This window comes from Neofelis nebulosa, chromosome 2 (assembly GCF_028018385.1).
Source record: "Neofelis nebulosa isolate mNeoNeb1 chromosome 2, mNeoNeb1.pri, whole genome shotgun sequence".
Classification (NCBI taxonomy): domain Eukaryota; kingdom Metazoa; phylum Chordata; class Mammalia; order Carnivora; family Felidae; genus Neofelis; species Neofelis nebulosa.
In genome coordinates this window covers 35232805-35249407 of record NC_080783.1, presented here as the reverse complement: position 1 = coordinate 35249407, position 16603 = coordinate 35232805, and positions in this window count along the sequence as shown.

Sequence of the window (16603 nt, the reverse complement as noted above, 5' to 3'; positions counted from 1 at the left end):
CCTGCTCAATGCAGGTAAAAGGAGTTTAATTGAAACAGATACCCGGTTTCCCAAGTATAGGAAAGGTGTATCTCCTTCCTTGAGACTGAGCAAGGAGAAAACCTTGACAGTGTTCATTTGAGGATCTTCTCACCAGCAGCCTGGCCTCCCTGAGAATACTGGACAAAGTATTTCACTATTGCAGAAGGGCTGTCCTAGTTTCCGGTGTATTCGTTTGGTATGCTCTGTACAGAACAAGGTGGTGGGCTGGACCTAGGAAATCAATAAAGAACCTGGAAGGAATAGCCTGAAGAGCTGGAGCTGCCCAGGAAGGTGAGTACAGCTGGTGTGTGCTGGTTGAGCTAATTTGTCACTTAAATGGTGAGTTTTGTTGTTGCTCAGGACTTTGAATGAACCACGTGACAGATCTGTATGCTTTCCCACCTTCAAGGGCCAGTTTCCAGATTACATCCACCCTCTTCCCACACCAACAGGTATTGAACTTGGATAACAAAATTCTGATCTTTGTATACAAAGATCACCAGAAAAGAAACCTCAAATGATTGCCACCTACAAAATGTGAAATGCAGAGAGTATCATCAGCTGGAAGTTTGCAAATTTGTTACGCCTGTTTTGTTTACATGTAATGACCCCACTGAACTAAGCTAAGGTGAATAACAGTGAAAAAGGCCGTCTCTTATTGGCTTTTCTTATCATGCCCCTTTGTATGTATAAAGGTATAAAGGGAAGATTTAAAACCCAGAAAATGTCTATTAAAACTGTACTATGGAGACATCATCTTATGCTTTTGGTTTCTAATGAGCAGACAAGTACTGAAAAATTTCAGAAAATTCTATTCTGTGCAATAAATACAAATTTACTTTTTAGATAAATTTTGACCCTACCAAATATTAGTGAATTCCAATTGTCCATCTTGTAAATCTTCCCTTATTTAGATAAAAGATTGGTAAAGGAAGAATTTGATAGTCCAAATATAAATTGTTTTACTTGTGTGTTTAGCTTTTTGCTCCTAATTTCATACTGAATCCTTCAGTTTCCATATCCCTCCAGTGACTACTTGCTTTTTAAGACTATGTACGTTTTTGATTCTTTGGAAACTAAAAAGATGAGCTTTTTTTAAACTTAAAATAACATTATGCTAATTTGACTTTGCTTTTACTCTGTTTTACTTCTTAAGGGAAAAAAACTAACTGAAATTTTAAATTTGCAAACAAGCTCATATGAGAAAAGAAAAAAATCACAAGATTTTATGAGGCCTTTCCTTTGTTTTATATACTATTTTTTAAACAGGCTCTACACATTTTCTAACAATCATCATGGGTAAATAGGATGTGCCTACAGAGTATTCTCTGCCCTTGGTAATTTTTTCCTTTGTTTCAATTTTGATAAAAGTCTACTCTTACTTAAACTCAATAATTTTTGTTTCTGAAGTGGTTGCAGTTTGCTCATGCTAATAAGAACCTCATATAACTTGATACTAATGTCAAAAGATATAAAATAGAAGATCAGGGTTGCCTGGGTGGCTCAGCTGGTTGAGCATCTGATGTGGTTCCAGCTCAGATTATGATCCCAGAGTTTGGGGTTGGCCTCCAAGCTGAGCATGGAGCCTGCTTAAATTACTCTCTCTCTCTCTGTCCCTCTGCCCCTCTCCCTCCCACTCATGCTCTATCTAAAATAAAAAACTAAAGGGCATCTGAGTGGCTCAGTCAGTTAAGCATCTGCTTTTGACTCAGGTCATGATCTCACAGTTCATGGGTTTGAGCCCCTCATCAGGCTCTGTGGTGACAGCTCAGAGCCTGGAGCCTGCTTCAGATTCTCTCTCTCTGCCCCTTCTGCACTTGTGCTCTGTCTCTCTCTGTCTCTCAAAAATAAATAAATATTGAAAAAAAATTTTTAATAAAAAATTAAATAGAAGATAAAGCATAGAAGAGAATTTTTAAATAAGTACATTTGTCATTATTTGAACATATTGATTCCCTAAGTTTACTGCTATATAATTTCTTTTTAGCTAGAGTAGGTATTGTGTACATTTAATCTCTGCTTTATAGTATGTCAAAGAATTAGGAATCCTTTTAATTTTTCCACAAAAATGATGAATCTGTTTTTAAAGAGAGAAAATAAGCTTATAGAAGTTAAATAATTTTTTAGAAATAGATGAAATGTTTAAAAGAAGAAATTTGACTGCTGATTAATTACAGTGAGTTGTTTTAAAAGTTTTTACTGCTTTTAAATCATATTCCTTGTCTTCTGAATGTTTTGCATAAATTTGGGGCTCAAGAACAAAAGTTGATTTTCTGAATGACTTAAACACTAGGCAGGTCATTAGTATAAACATCTCTACCTCAAATGTATAAAAAATTGGGGCAACTCTTAAATATTCATATTTCATATTTGCAAAATTTGTCATATTTACACATTTTTAAAATATCATGCAATCTCTAGTTAAATGTATTAGCAGTTATGTTCCAACAAAAAACATGGTATTTAATTCAATAAAATCACTATAGAATTTTTTCAATTGTAGGTGGTACTTCCATGATGATTTTATAAAGAAAATGAAAGCCTACATCATAACATTTCTATTCTTAGGAAAAATGGGAGAAGGGAAAGAGTTTGTTATTTGCTTGCTATTTGTAGAGTTTCTTACTTAAGATGCTATGGCTAAAATAATTTTATTGAGCGCTTAACAATTAGTCTGTCTTAAATACTGGAGTAATCAATGATAATCCATTGTGACTAAAAAGCAAATACTTGTTTATTTTAATATACAAGTTGACAGTTTGATGGACTTTCTAAGGCTATAAGTTATCAAAGAATCATGAATTCAGTCAGTAAAATGTTAGATAAAGCAGTCACCTCCTAAGATGATTTTTGGAGATGAATGTGAAGAAACTATGGAAATAATTACATAAAACCTGTGGAAATGTTTGCCATCATTAGCTTCAACACACTAATGTTTAGCCTCATTCTGTTCATTGAATTTTTTTCCCTACGTGTGTGCCAATGAAGATTGGTTTGTATTTATTACTAAAATAGATACACTATGTTAAGGTGAGAATGGCCAAATAATTGGAGCCCGTATACTTATAGGTTAAGTTCAAAAGGCATTAATACATAATGTTTTTAGTATCCAAAGCATATTCCAAAACTGTCTAGTATGGAGTATTCTAACATAAATGTCCAAATACCAAACTATAAAATATAAAACTTCTTTTTATCCAATTTTTATATATACAAATAAGCTGATTTTACAAATGGTGTTGCCTTGTACCCATTCAACTCAATAAGTCCTTTTTAAATTCCCCCTCGTTCCCTTTCACCTTTGTCTTTTGGGGTGCTCTTTCTTCTACATCCATCATTTTCAACAATGGGGTAGGTCTTATGGGTTATAGGAAGGGTGAAAAGGGTGACAGGCTAAGCAAGAGTTTGAAATTAGGGAGACAGTTTACACACTATGCAGGTTGTCAGGAGTTTTTGTTGCAACTATAACAAGGAAAACAACAACAAATATAATAATTACCAATATTTGCATGTCACTTCCTGTTTACAGAGCATTTTCATATGCTCTACTTACCTGAAGCCTCAGAGCAACCTTACAAGTTTGCTTTGAGGTACTTAATAAGATCTTGCTTTGTTGTTTTTACTGAATCATTATATGCAACTGTCAGTTTCTTGAGGGCACGAACTGTGTCTTGTATGTTTTGAACATACACACACATCATTTAAACCCCTCAGAAATAAACATTCTTAAACTGACTACTGAGTTGTTAACAAGTTTCAAGTGGAAGATTTGCTGGATTTGATGACAAAAGGGCTATTAAGACTGTAAGGAGACCAAGGACACCATCAAAGAGGACAGTAAGGAAAGCAGTGGCCAAGGGTCCAAAGTAAGCAGGTTGAACAGGGAAAGAAGACTCTAGGAATTCCCCTTGTCAGGGTTAATCCTGGGCCAGAGCACTTCACATCCTGTATATAGAAATCCTTTTTTTTTTTTTTTTTAATTTGAGAGAAAGAGAGAGAGTGCAGGGGAGGGGCAGAGAGGGAGAGAGACAGAGATTGAATCTTAAGCAGCCTCTACACTCAGCCCAAAGCCTGACATGGGGCTTGATCCCACAACCCTGAGATCATTACCTGAGCTGAAATCAAGAGTCCAACACTCAACCACTGAGCCAACCAGGTGTCCCAAATTCTTCATTATTTTTAATGGCTAAATTGTTCTCCGTGGTATCTAGATATCATAGACAGCTATTTTTTCCATTGAAGTGCCTTTGTCCTAAATTTTTAGTAGTACAGGCAATGCAAATTTATAAGCATAAAGTTGAACATAATGGTTATATCCAGGGGTTTTTTTTAACTTTTTATTTTTAAGAGAGAGCATGAGAGGGGGAGGAAGGCAGAAGGAGAGAGAATCTCAAGTAGGCTCCATGGTCAGCACAGAGCCCAGCATGGGGCTCAATCCCATGACCCCGGGATCATGACCTGAGCTGAAATCAAGAGTTGGACACTCAACTGACTGAGCGACCCAGGCACCCCATATAATAGCTATATCCTAGTTCTTATTCCTAATTTTGTTTATTTGAATTTTCTCTTTTTTTTAAACAGACTTATTAGCTAGTGAAATTGTTAGATTTTCAAAAAAAAGTTTTAGTTTTATCTACTCTCTCTTTTTCTAAATTTTTTTCTGCTTTTGTTATTTTTATATAGCTATGTTTACTTTCTCTTGACTTATTTTTCTTTTTCTATTTTCTTGAGTTGAAAATTTAGTTCTTTTATTTTTATTCACTCTAGGTTAAAAATAAAAACATTTGATGTTATGAAATTTCCCCCTTAATGTAGTCTTAGTTGCATCTCCTAGATCTACAACCTTTTCATTGCCATTTGTTATTATAAGTCTATATTTTCTGTTTTTATTCCTTCTTTGAACCTAAATGTTTAGAATTTAAAATTTATCTGTGGCTAGATGTCTTTTATCTTTTATCATTAATTTCCATTTTGATAGCATTGTAATTAAAAAATGGTGGTTTAAAGGGAAAATAAGTAGAAAAGAAATTAGGAACAAACTTGGGGTGGGGGCAAGATAAGCGTGAGACATAGCATTAATGAGCAGAGGAGAATAAAACAAAGCATAAATAAGAAGAGGAAGTATAAAAGGGCCCAAGACAAAGCAGAGGACTGAGTGTGACAGTTACTGGCATGGCAGTAGGTTTGGATTGTTGAATAGGGTACATGATGCAAGATAGTGTTAGGAGACCAGGAAGATATCGGGAGGGAGTATATGGGAAGAGATGTCCAGGAAAGACAGTCCTCCAAGAAAATCCAACTGCTCCTTGGTTGTGATGGTGCATGGAAGCCCAGCGAGAAATGTCTTACCTGTTGCATTCTGATGGTTTAAGTGTTAGGATAATAACCATTTTCCAGCATCATCCCTTGATCTTTGAGCTTCTTGTGTGAATTTAATTATTTCTGTATCTTCTGTTAAAATGGAGGAATGGACTTCAACACAGAAAATGAGCCAGGAACCCAAACTGAGGATCCCATCCTGCTTGTGTTATTTTCTTCATTTGAGTCATTTTTGAGTTCCTATTATGACCACTACTGTGCCATATGATAAACACAAAAGTTCATCAGCTTCTAAACATCTGCCTTGTTTTTAGCCCATGTGTGTATACCACTTCTTTTTGCTGAACAGAAAGCGGCTGTTCCCGTTTGAGAGTGACTGACCGAGGTAGCAATTACTTCCAAGCCAGAAAAAAATTCCATATTCTCACTATCTACCTACAGTACCACAGTCACCAGGAGAGCAGGAGAGGAAATGGGTTCCCTGAGCCACTCCCTAATTATTTCTTTTGTTGAGGGGTTTCATTAATGAAGCTACCCAGAAATGTCATAGCCTTCACAAGTCCCTAGGGAGGCCCGATATTTAGTAGTGATCTGTAAATGAGGATTATAATAGTTCTTGCCTCATTAATTTGGTCTGAGGATTAAATGTGCTAATACTTAGAACAGTGCCTAACACATATTCAGCACTCAATAAAAACTCTTATTGTTATTCCAGAATGCAGGTGCCCTCACCACTGCAGTCATAGAGTGCGGTCCTACAGAGAGAATGAAGCTACCAAAGAGAACACAGATACAGGATGCTCAAATTAAACAAAACCACAGCATCACGAAATCTTTTTCATTAGAAAGTTAAAGAGACATCCAGAAAGCTGCAAAGCAAATTGGAGAGATGCCAAGACTTCAGTAGAAATCACTGATAAAGATTTCATACTTAATGACTTTTCTTTGAGCAAGTGCAAAAGCAAAAAGCAAAAGAACTGTGATGAACACTGTGAGCTGTTAAGTATAGTAGGACGTATGGTAGGACTCATAGCAGGACAAAAACAACATAGGTCATACAGAAGAGGGTCTGGAAAAAATACAGATTATTCTCAGCCACACTGCATAGGCTTATCATTAGAAGGAAGAAAAAGAAATCAATAGCAGACCCACTCTAAAATCTTAACTATAAAGATCTCATTATAGTATGGATTTAGTCATTCATTAAAAAAAAATCTTTATGGGGCGCCTGGGTGGCGCAGTCGGTTAAGCGTCCGACTTCAGCCAGGTCACGATCTCGCGGTCCGTGAGTTCGAGCCCCGCGTCAGGCTCTGGGCTGATGGCTCGGAGCCTGGAGCCTGTTTCCGATTCTGTGTCTCCCTCTCTCTCTGCCCCTCCCCCGTTCATGCTCTGTCTCTCTCTGTCCCAAAAATAAATAAAAAACGTTGAAAAAAAAATTAAAAAAAAAAAAATAATAAAATAAAATAAAATAAAATAAAATAAAATCTTTATAATGTCATAACTGAACAAGGCGTGGTGCTAGACATTGGAGACATATAGTTAACAAGACAAATATAGACCCTGCCCACATGGAGTTTATGATCCAATGGAAGAGTTGACATTAAGTAAACACACAAATGTCATCTCAATCTTTGATAAGTGCTCCAAAGAAATACAAAGTGGTCAGTGAAGATATTGAGGGCTTTTAGATTTGAGGGTGAGACAGCTTTCTGAGAGAGCAACAATAATGACATTCCTTAAAGGATAAGGAGGCATTACTGGGGAAAGAACAGCAGCTGATGGTGCTGGGGAATAGCACACTTGAAGGCTCTGGGGTGGAAAATGAGGGGTGTGGTCCAAGAGCTGGGATGTCTGTGCAAGGAGCATCGTCAGTGGGATGGAGAGTCTACATGGGTCAAGGCCAGACCCCCAGACTGTGTGGGCCATATTAGCATCTTGTTTTTTTCCCCCAAATACAGGGCAAGTCACTGAAGGGCTTTAGGCACACACAATTGACATTGATGTATTTATGTTTATGTTTTAATGGGTCAATCCAGTTGCATTGTGGAACACAAGTTTGAGGGACTTGAATGGAAAAGGGAAGTCCATTTGGGAAGTGTTTGACCTGGTCATTAGAGTAAAGGCTGTGGTGAGCACAACCAAATATAAAGAGTCCTGTATCAGGCCCTAGAAGTCTCATATCTCTCTAGGTGCTCTGTATGCTACAAAGTGGCCCCCAAATCATAGGAATCCATATGAAGTAGAAATCCTCAAGCAGTAAAACTTTTATTTGGATTAAATTTAGCCAAATGAAAAGATGTCAAGAATAACAGAAGTTTGTGAAAAGAATGGGTTTGTGAAAAGAATGGGTTTGGCCCACTGAAATAAGCAGCTGGGAATGGGAGCTGTGAAATGATTGTGCTAATGTGCTGGCATTTGAAGAGTTTGCCTGGATGCAAGACAATTGAGCAATAGAGGAGTTAGATGAAGATCAAATTACTGTACAGATTTTATTAAATTTTTTTTTCAACATTTTTTATTTATTTTTGGGACAGAGAGAGACAGAGCATGAACGGGGGAGGGGCAGAGAGAGAGGGAGACACAGAATTGGAAACAGGCTCCAGGCTCCGAGCCATCAGCCCAGAGCCTGACGCGGGGCTTGAACTCACGGACCGCGAGATCGTGACCTGGCTGAAGTCGGACGCTTAACCGACTACGCCACCCAGGCGCCCCTGTACAGATTTTATTAAAAGCAAACTTGGAGATTTGGGTTAGGTCTATTGGCAAGCAGAGTTGCAAATGTTTCAGCCCTGAATTTAACCATTCCCAATAGATTGTAGTAGGCTGTGTGATTGCAGGAGGCAATACAGGATGGAGCCTGTTTTGAGGGTTTTTGCTTTTATTGGTTTCTTCCTCTGTAAATATTGGAAATTGTATTTTACAATGGTACTGGAACAAACATACGACCCAGCCTCATTTATATTCATTTTTTTCTTCTGATTTTAAAAGAAAAACATTTTCATGGACCCCTAAACTGGGAGGGATATGTCAGCAGCCCACCAGAGGTCAGAATTCAGGAATTGCAGGTAGATGGGTCCTGAGATAGAGGAGGGGGACTTAAGCTGGGAAGTGCCAATAACAGATAGTGTTACTCTCACAGGGTCCACCCAATGGAACCTGACTGTTTGTCCCTCCAACAAAGTATACTAGGATCCAAATAAATGTTCTGCTTCTGGGTGACTGGATTTGCATACTGACAGATTTCTTGATCCCATGGATCTGAGTACCAAGCAGCACTAAGAAATGCAGTCTGGTAACCAAAAGTAATGTTAATATGTCTCCCAAACTTTGTGTTTCTTGAAGAATGTTAATTGAAATCTGTGACTTGGGGAGTGGCTTCTGGGAAGATGGCGGCATAGGAGGATGCTGAGCTCACCGCGTCCTGCGGATCACTTAGATTCCACCCATACCTGCCTAAATAACCCAGAAAACCACCAGAAGCCTAGGAGAATGGATTCTCCAGAGCCAAGCAGACACAAGAGGCCCACGGAAGAGGGTAGGAAGGGCAGATAGGCGGTGCACGCTACACGGACTGGCGGGAGGGAGCCGGGGCGGAGGGGCAGCCCACTGGCAAAGCAGAGGCTCTGAGTCTGGCTTGCAAAAGCAGAGGGGCCAGACGGAGTGTGTTCGGACAGCAAGCGGGACTTAACACCTGGAAGGTTATAAGTTAACAGCTCTGCTCAGAGAGTGGGAGGGCTGGAGGACAATGGGAGGGAGAGTTGTTGAGCCCCAGATGACAGAGCGCAGCTTGGCGGCGAACAAAGGTACTCGCCAGCGCCATCTCCCTCGGCCATCCCCCAGCCAAAATCCCAAAGGGAACTGGTTCCTGCCAGGGAACTGGCTTGCACCGCACAAACACCAAACGCTGTACTTCTGGTAGGTCTGACTCCCTCCCGATGCCACAGGGCCCCTCCTGAAGCGGATTACCGAAGGATAAGCAAGCTGAGCCTGCCCCTCCCACCCCTGTGCACCTTGCTTATCCACCCAGCTAATACGCCAGATCCCCAGCACCACAAGCCTGGCAATGTGCAAGTAGCCCAGACAGGCCACACCACCCCACAGTGAATCCCACTCCTCGGAGAGGGGAAGAGAAAGTACATACCAGTCTGACTGTGGCCCCAGCGGTGGGCTGGGGGCAGACATCAGGTCTGACTGTGGCCCCGCCCACCAACGCAAGTTATTCAAGACCGCACAGGGGAAGTGCCCCGCAGTCCCGCACCACTCCAGGGACTATCCAAAATGACGGAACGGAAGAATTCCCCTCAAAAAAACCTCCAGGAAATAACGACAGCTAACGAGCTGATCAGAAACAATTTAAACAATATAAGAGAAAGCAAATTTAGAATAATAGTCATAAAATTAATTGCTGGGCTTGAAAACAGTATAGAGAACAGCAGAGAATCTGTTGCTACAGAGATCAAGGGACTAAGAAACAGCCAGGAGGAGCTAAAAAATGCTATTAACGAGCTGCAAAATAAAATGGAGACGACCACAGCTCGGATTGAAGAGGCAGAGGAGAGAATAGGTGAACTAGAAGATAAAGTTATGGAAAAAGAAGAAGCTGAGAAAAAGAGAGATTAAAAAATCCAGGAGTATGAGGCAAAAATTAGAGAACTAAGTGATGCACTAAAGAGAAATAATCTACGCATAATTGGTATTCCAGAGGAGGAAGAGAGAGGGAAAGATGCTGAAGGTGTACTTGAAATAATATTTGAGAACTTCCCTGATCTGGGGAAGGAAAAAGGCATTGAAATCCAAGAGGCACAGCGAACTCCCTTCAGACGTAACTTGAACCGATCTTCTGCACGACATATCATAGTGAAACTGGCAAAATACAAGGATAAAGAGAAGATTCTGAAAGCAGCTAGGGATAAACGTGGTCTAACATATAAAGGGAGACCAATAAGACTCGTGACGGATCTCTACTGAAACTTGGCAGGCCAGAAAGGAATGGCAGGAAATCTTCAATGTGATGAACAGAAAAAATATGCAGCCAAGAATCCTTTATCCAGCAAGTCTGTCATTTAGAATAGAAGGAGAGATAAAGGTCTTCCCAAACAAACAAAAACTGAAGGAATTTGTCACCACGAAACCAGCCCTACAAGAGATCCTAAGGGGGATCCTGTGAGACAAAGTACCAGAGACATCGCTACAAGCATGAAACCTACAGACATCACAATGACTCTAAACCCATATCTTTCTATAATAACACTGACCATAAATGGACTAAATGCGCCAACCAGAAGACATAGGGTATCAGAATGGATAAAAAAACAAGACCCATCTATTTTCTGTCTACAAGAGACTCATTTTAGACCTGAGGACACCTTCAGATTGAGAGTGAAGGGATGGAGAACTATTTATCATGCTACTGGAGGTCAAAAGAAAGCTGGAGTAGCCATACTTATGTCAGACAAACTAGACTTTAAATTGAAGGCTGTAACAAGAGATGAAGAAGGGCATTATATAATAATTACAGAGTCTATCCATCAGGAAGAGCTAACAATTATAAATGTCTATGTGCCGAATACGGGAGCCCCCAAATATATGAAATCTGTGACTTATCACAACACTTCTAGAAAGCCTATTTCCTCCTAATTCTCGCAAGCCCTGCAACTGGTCTCACTCCAAAACCCACCAAATTCTTGCCCTAGTTGGGCTTGTCTATTTTCCCCCAACTCTGCCTTCCTTTTGTTTCCTTTCCACCACTACCCAGCTTGTCCTTAACAAAGGAAAGCACAGAGATCAGTGGGGAGGATGAATGCCCCTCCCTAGGAGAGGTAGAAAGAGAGAAGGAAGGAGTGCTGAAGACGACACCTACTTCATCAGTCTTTGCCCTGTCACAACTGCAAAAGCTAAAAGCCTTAAAAAAGACCCATTCTGTTACAACAACAGTATGGAATGTACCAACAGAAATGCCCTTTGAGGAAACCAGCTGTCTGCAGACATGCAGGAGAGGTGGTGAGGATCGAGGTAGGTGAGGTACCAGGAGAGAGAGGCCTGCTCTGTTTTTCAGGTCTGACACCCCATGGAGAATTGCTGCAAGAACTTTTTTTTTTTTTTTTTTTTTTTAACTGGAAGAAGAGAAGGGCAATGTTATCCAGCCCTCCATATGAAAGTTTGTTTCATCCCCTGGAGTAGGTAACTACATGGCAGAAGAATGCTATGGAATTCTGGGCTAGCCACTTGGTGGCAGAACTGAGGGCTCCATTTTATAGATGAACCAGAATTCAAAAACAAAATCAAGAACATATTGTAAATTCTAGACAAAAGTTCTAGGAATGTTGAAAGAAAGCAGTACCTTTTAGACAATTCTGTCCCAAGGAGCCTTTTTTTCTGTCTGGGTGTTTGATTTGTTACTGGTGCTTTCTGACTAGAAAGAGTGATTTTATGATGAGCTCTCCACACCTTCCAGGCAGCTGAGCTCTGAACATGGCCTTCATTTCTGGGGAGGATGAGACTTCCCACCCAGACAATGAGATGTCCATAGTTTTACGTCTTTGAGCAAATAAGTCCAAGCCTACTGATAATGCAAGAGCTCAAGAACTATTACTCCCAGGTATAATTGTCTGTTTTCACTTGGTAGGAGTGCCTGCATCACTGGATTGTTACTAGCTTATGTTCCTGTGGCTCTGGAACAATCTGTGTGATGTTAAATCTCTAACATCTGGTGTTCTATATATACATATTTCTACTCAGCAGAGAGAGATTGCAGCTCCATCTGCTTGAAAAAGTCAAAATAGCCTTGACCTGGAATTGCCAGCACACCTCAGGAGAGTCATACTAGATCTTCCTACCAAGCATGTCCCATGAGTGATAAAACTAAGCCAAACCAGCTGATGGATGGCTAAGAGGCACCCAGAGTCAGGCCTTACAATTTTTGAAAACTTGATGGATAAAAGCTAGGGGAAATTGCATTGACATGTAAAAGCTGCAGTTGACTCTATTTCGTGTTCAGTGGAAACTTTATTACTCTGTTAGGGTAAAATATTCTAGCATTCCAGGGAAACAGGATTATTCTCTATCTCACCGGGGGTTGAGGAACTTGATAGGGCACAGACTCAGATGTACAAAACATGTGACTGTATCTTTCTCCAGGTGTTTCAGATCCCTCATTTGTAAAATGGAAATTTTATTCCCACCTTAAAGATTATCATGAAGATTAAAAGTGCTAATACAAGGAAGCATTTTCCTTGACATATTCATGAGTACCCAGTAAGGTTGGCTATTACACAAATGTAAAATATATATATAGATATATAGAAGAAATCTTTTGCATTTATATACACAAATAATGAAGCAGCAGAAAGAAAAACAAGGAATCAATCCCATTTACAATTGCACCAAAAACCATAAGATACCTAGGAATAAACCTAACCAAAGAGGTAAAAAATTTGTACTCTGAAAACTATAGAACACTTACGAAAGAAATCAAAGAAGACCCAAAGAAATGGGGAAAACATTCCATGCTCATGGACTGGAAAAGCAAATGTTGTTAACATGTCTATACTAAAAGCAATTACACATTTAATGCAATCCCCATCAAAATACCACTAGCATTTTTCACAGAGCTAGAACAATTCTAAAATTTGTATGGAACCACAAAAGACCCGAATAGCCGAAGTAATGTTGAAAAAGAAAAGCAAAGCAGGAGGCATCACAATTCCAGACTGCAAGATGTGTTATAAAGCTATAATCATCAAGACAGTATGGTACTGGCACAAAAACAGACACATAGATTAATGGAACAGAATGGAAAACCCAGAAATAGACCCACAATATGGTTAACTAATCTTTGATGAAGCAGGAAACAATATCCAGTGGGGAAAAAAAAACCAGTCTCTTCAACAAATGGTGTTGGGAAAACTGTACCACTTTCTTACACCATACACAAAAATAAATTCAAAATAGATGAGAGACCTAAGTGTGAGACATGAAACCATCAAAATCCTAGAAGTAAAACAGGCAACAAGCTCTTTTACTTTGGCTGTAGCAACTTCTAACTAGACATGTTGGCAGAGGCAAGGGAAACAAAAGCAAAAATGAACTATTGGGACATCAAGATATAACCCTGCACAGCAAAGGTAACAAACTAAAAGGCAACCTATGGAATGGGAGAGGATATTTTCAAATGACATATCTGATAAAGGGTTAGTATCCAAAATCTATAAAGAACTTATCAAACTCAACACCCAAAAAAACAATCCAGTGAAGAAATGGGCAGAAGACATGACCAGATATGTCTCCAAAGAAGACATACAAATGGCTAACAGACACATGAAAAAATGTTCAACACCACTCGTCATCAGGGAAATACAATCAAAACCAGTGAGATACCACCTCACACCTGTCAGAATGGCCAAAATTAACAACTTAGGAAACAACAGATATTGGTGAGGATGTAGAGAAAGGGGAACAATTTTGCACTGCTGGTGGGAATGCAAACTGGTGCAGCCACTCTGGAAAACAGTGTGGAGGTTTCTCAAAAAATTAAAAATAGAACTATATGACCAGCAGTTGCACTACTAGATATTTATCCAAAGGATATATGAATGCTGATTCGAAGGGGCACATATACTCCAATGTTTATAGCAGCACTATCAATAGTAGTCAATTTATGGAAAGAGACCAAATGTCCATTGAATGGGTAAAGAATATGTGGTGTGTGTGTGTGTGTGTGTGTGTGTGTGTGTGTGTGTGTGTAATGGAATATCACTCAGCCATCAAAGAGAATGAAATCTTGCCATTTGCAATGACATGGATGGAACTAGAGCATATTATGCTAAGTGAAATCAGAGAAAGACAAATGCTGTATGATTTCACTCATATGTGGAATTTAAGAAACAAAACAGATGAACATAGGAGAAAGGAAGGAAAAATAAAACAAGATAAAAACAGAGAGGGAGGCAAACCATAAGAGACTCTTAAATACAGAGAACAAACTGAGGGTTACTGGAGGAGAAGTGGGGGTTGGGCTAAATGGGTGATGGGTATTAAGGAGGGCACTTGTGATGAGCACTGGGTGTTATATGTAAGTGATGAACTACTAAATTCTCCTGAAGCCAATACTACACTGTATATTAACTAACTTGAATTTAATTAAAAACTTGGAAGAAAAAAGATGTAGAGATACAGATACAGACTTAAATTCTATCTCAAGCTCCATTGCACCTGGCAGCAGAAACTCAGCCCCACTCAATTATAAGAACCTGATAGTACAAACTTCCTGTAGTAGATTCTGGACATGGGGAGAGGACACTTGCCTTTGGCATCCCTGTCCATAGCATCACCTGTCTTTGTTCCTGATGTCTCTGCCAAGAGTTTCAAGTGCCTGTTTTGAGCCCAGACTGGATTCTTTTTGCATTCTTGCCATAAGGACCCACTCTGAAGGCCAGGAGTGTGGAACACCCTAACTTACACCTGAAGAATAGGGAGAGGAATGGCCAGGGGGAAGCACATTAGCCAATATTTCCAAATATTATCTTGCCACAAGAGGTGACTTTTTTTCTGGTACTTTACAGTTCCGCAGAGATTGTGCTTGCATCATCTATGAGCTGATGACTTTTAAACTGGCTTGTTCATTCTGGACTTCTCTATCCTCTGGATTCCTGTATCCAACTGACATGTGCACTTGGAAGTTAAATTTAAGCAACCCAAGAGAGAACTCTTGACTCCTTTGCCCCTATCCCCCATTTTACATTCCCAGTCTTCCTGTATCAGCAGAAACCCAGGACTTCTGCTGAGTCCTCTCTTCCCCTGCTTCCTATCACCCCCATCTAACCTATCAACTGATCCAGTTGGTTCTACCTCCAAAATTCATACCAATCTGTCCCCTTCTCTCCATCTCTGATGCTACCACCCTACACCCTATTTGAAGTTCCCATCAACATCGAATGGGGAGCAGAGAAATGGCTTCAGAATTGGTCTCCATGCTACCATATTACCAGCAATAACTCATTCTCTATACAGTGAAATAATACAAATCACATCATATTACATCTTTGCTTAAAACTGTCTTGTGGCATCCCTTCCCACCTAGAAACCTACAAACCCCTTGGCCTGGCCCTTGCCATCTCTCTGACCTTCGTGTATTCCATCTTCCTCCTGCAGTCCACACTCAGCTACACTGGCCTTCTTTTAACATTCCAACCTCAGTTCTTTCGGGGGCCACTTGAGACTCTTCTCCCCTGCTGTCTTTTAGTGGGCTTGCATTTAGGACTCAGGTCAAATGCACTCCGGCACTGACTACCCAAAACTAAACTATTCTCTTAAGTCACTTTGTGTTGTCTTGCCCTGTTTATAACATTGCTCACCATTTCCTGAGATTACTTTGTTTCTCTAGTTTATTTTACAACACATTAGAAATACATGTCATTTTATCTAATACTTCAAGATAACCAGAGAACTCTATCTGTCTCTCTCTGTCTCTGTCTCTCTCTCGTGTGTGCGTGCACACACACACACACACACACACACACACACACACACCTAAACTCCATGAGAAGAGTGATCTTGTCAGGCACAAAAATATTTTTGGATGAATGATCTTATTTGATAGTCATATTCCTGTCACTCATTCCCATGCAATAAGAAGAAAACTACTTGTAAATCTCTGAAACATAATATGCAATTTCAAACTTCCTTGACTTTACACAAATGATGGTTCCCTCTGCTAAACATGTCCTTTCTTTGTTCTTCTGGTAAACTCCTATTGGTCCTTCAAACTGCTATTTGGATAAGGAGCACTCAGAGAAGATGAGAATGTCCACTGTGGAGGCAGCAAGGCAGGGGAATGCATAGCCACACTGCTCAGTTGGTAAGGTCAGACTTGGAGCTTAAAGGAAGGCTGGATTGGAGTCCCTGAGGTGAAATTCTGCCCCAGAAATGGAGTCCTCCTTCTCCTCAAGATAAAAAGCATAGAAGGCAATTTTGAATATCCAACAACCTGCTCACCATCTCCATTTTTATGTTCTTTAGGCTTCCCAAACTTAACATGTCCAAATAGAACTTAAGATGGAAAAAATAGTCCCATCCACCTGCTGAACCCAAGAGCTGCAGAGACATCCTTGACTCAGCCCCTCCCAACATGTCACATCCAATCCTTCAGTAAATCTGACCCCTTTTTACCCATCTTCCAACTGTCACCCTCCTCCAGGCCTCATCATCTCTTTGGTGCCACTAACTTCCAGTTATCTCTCTTCTCCCACACCTGCTCCCACCTTTC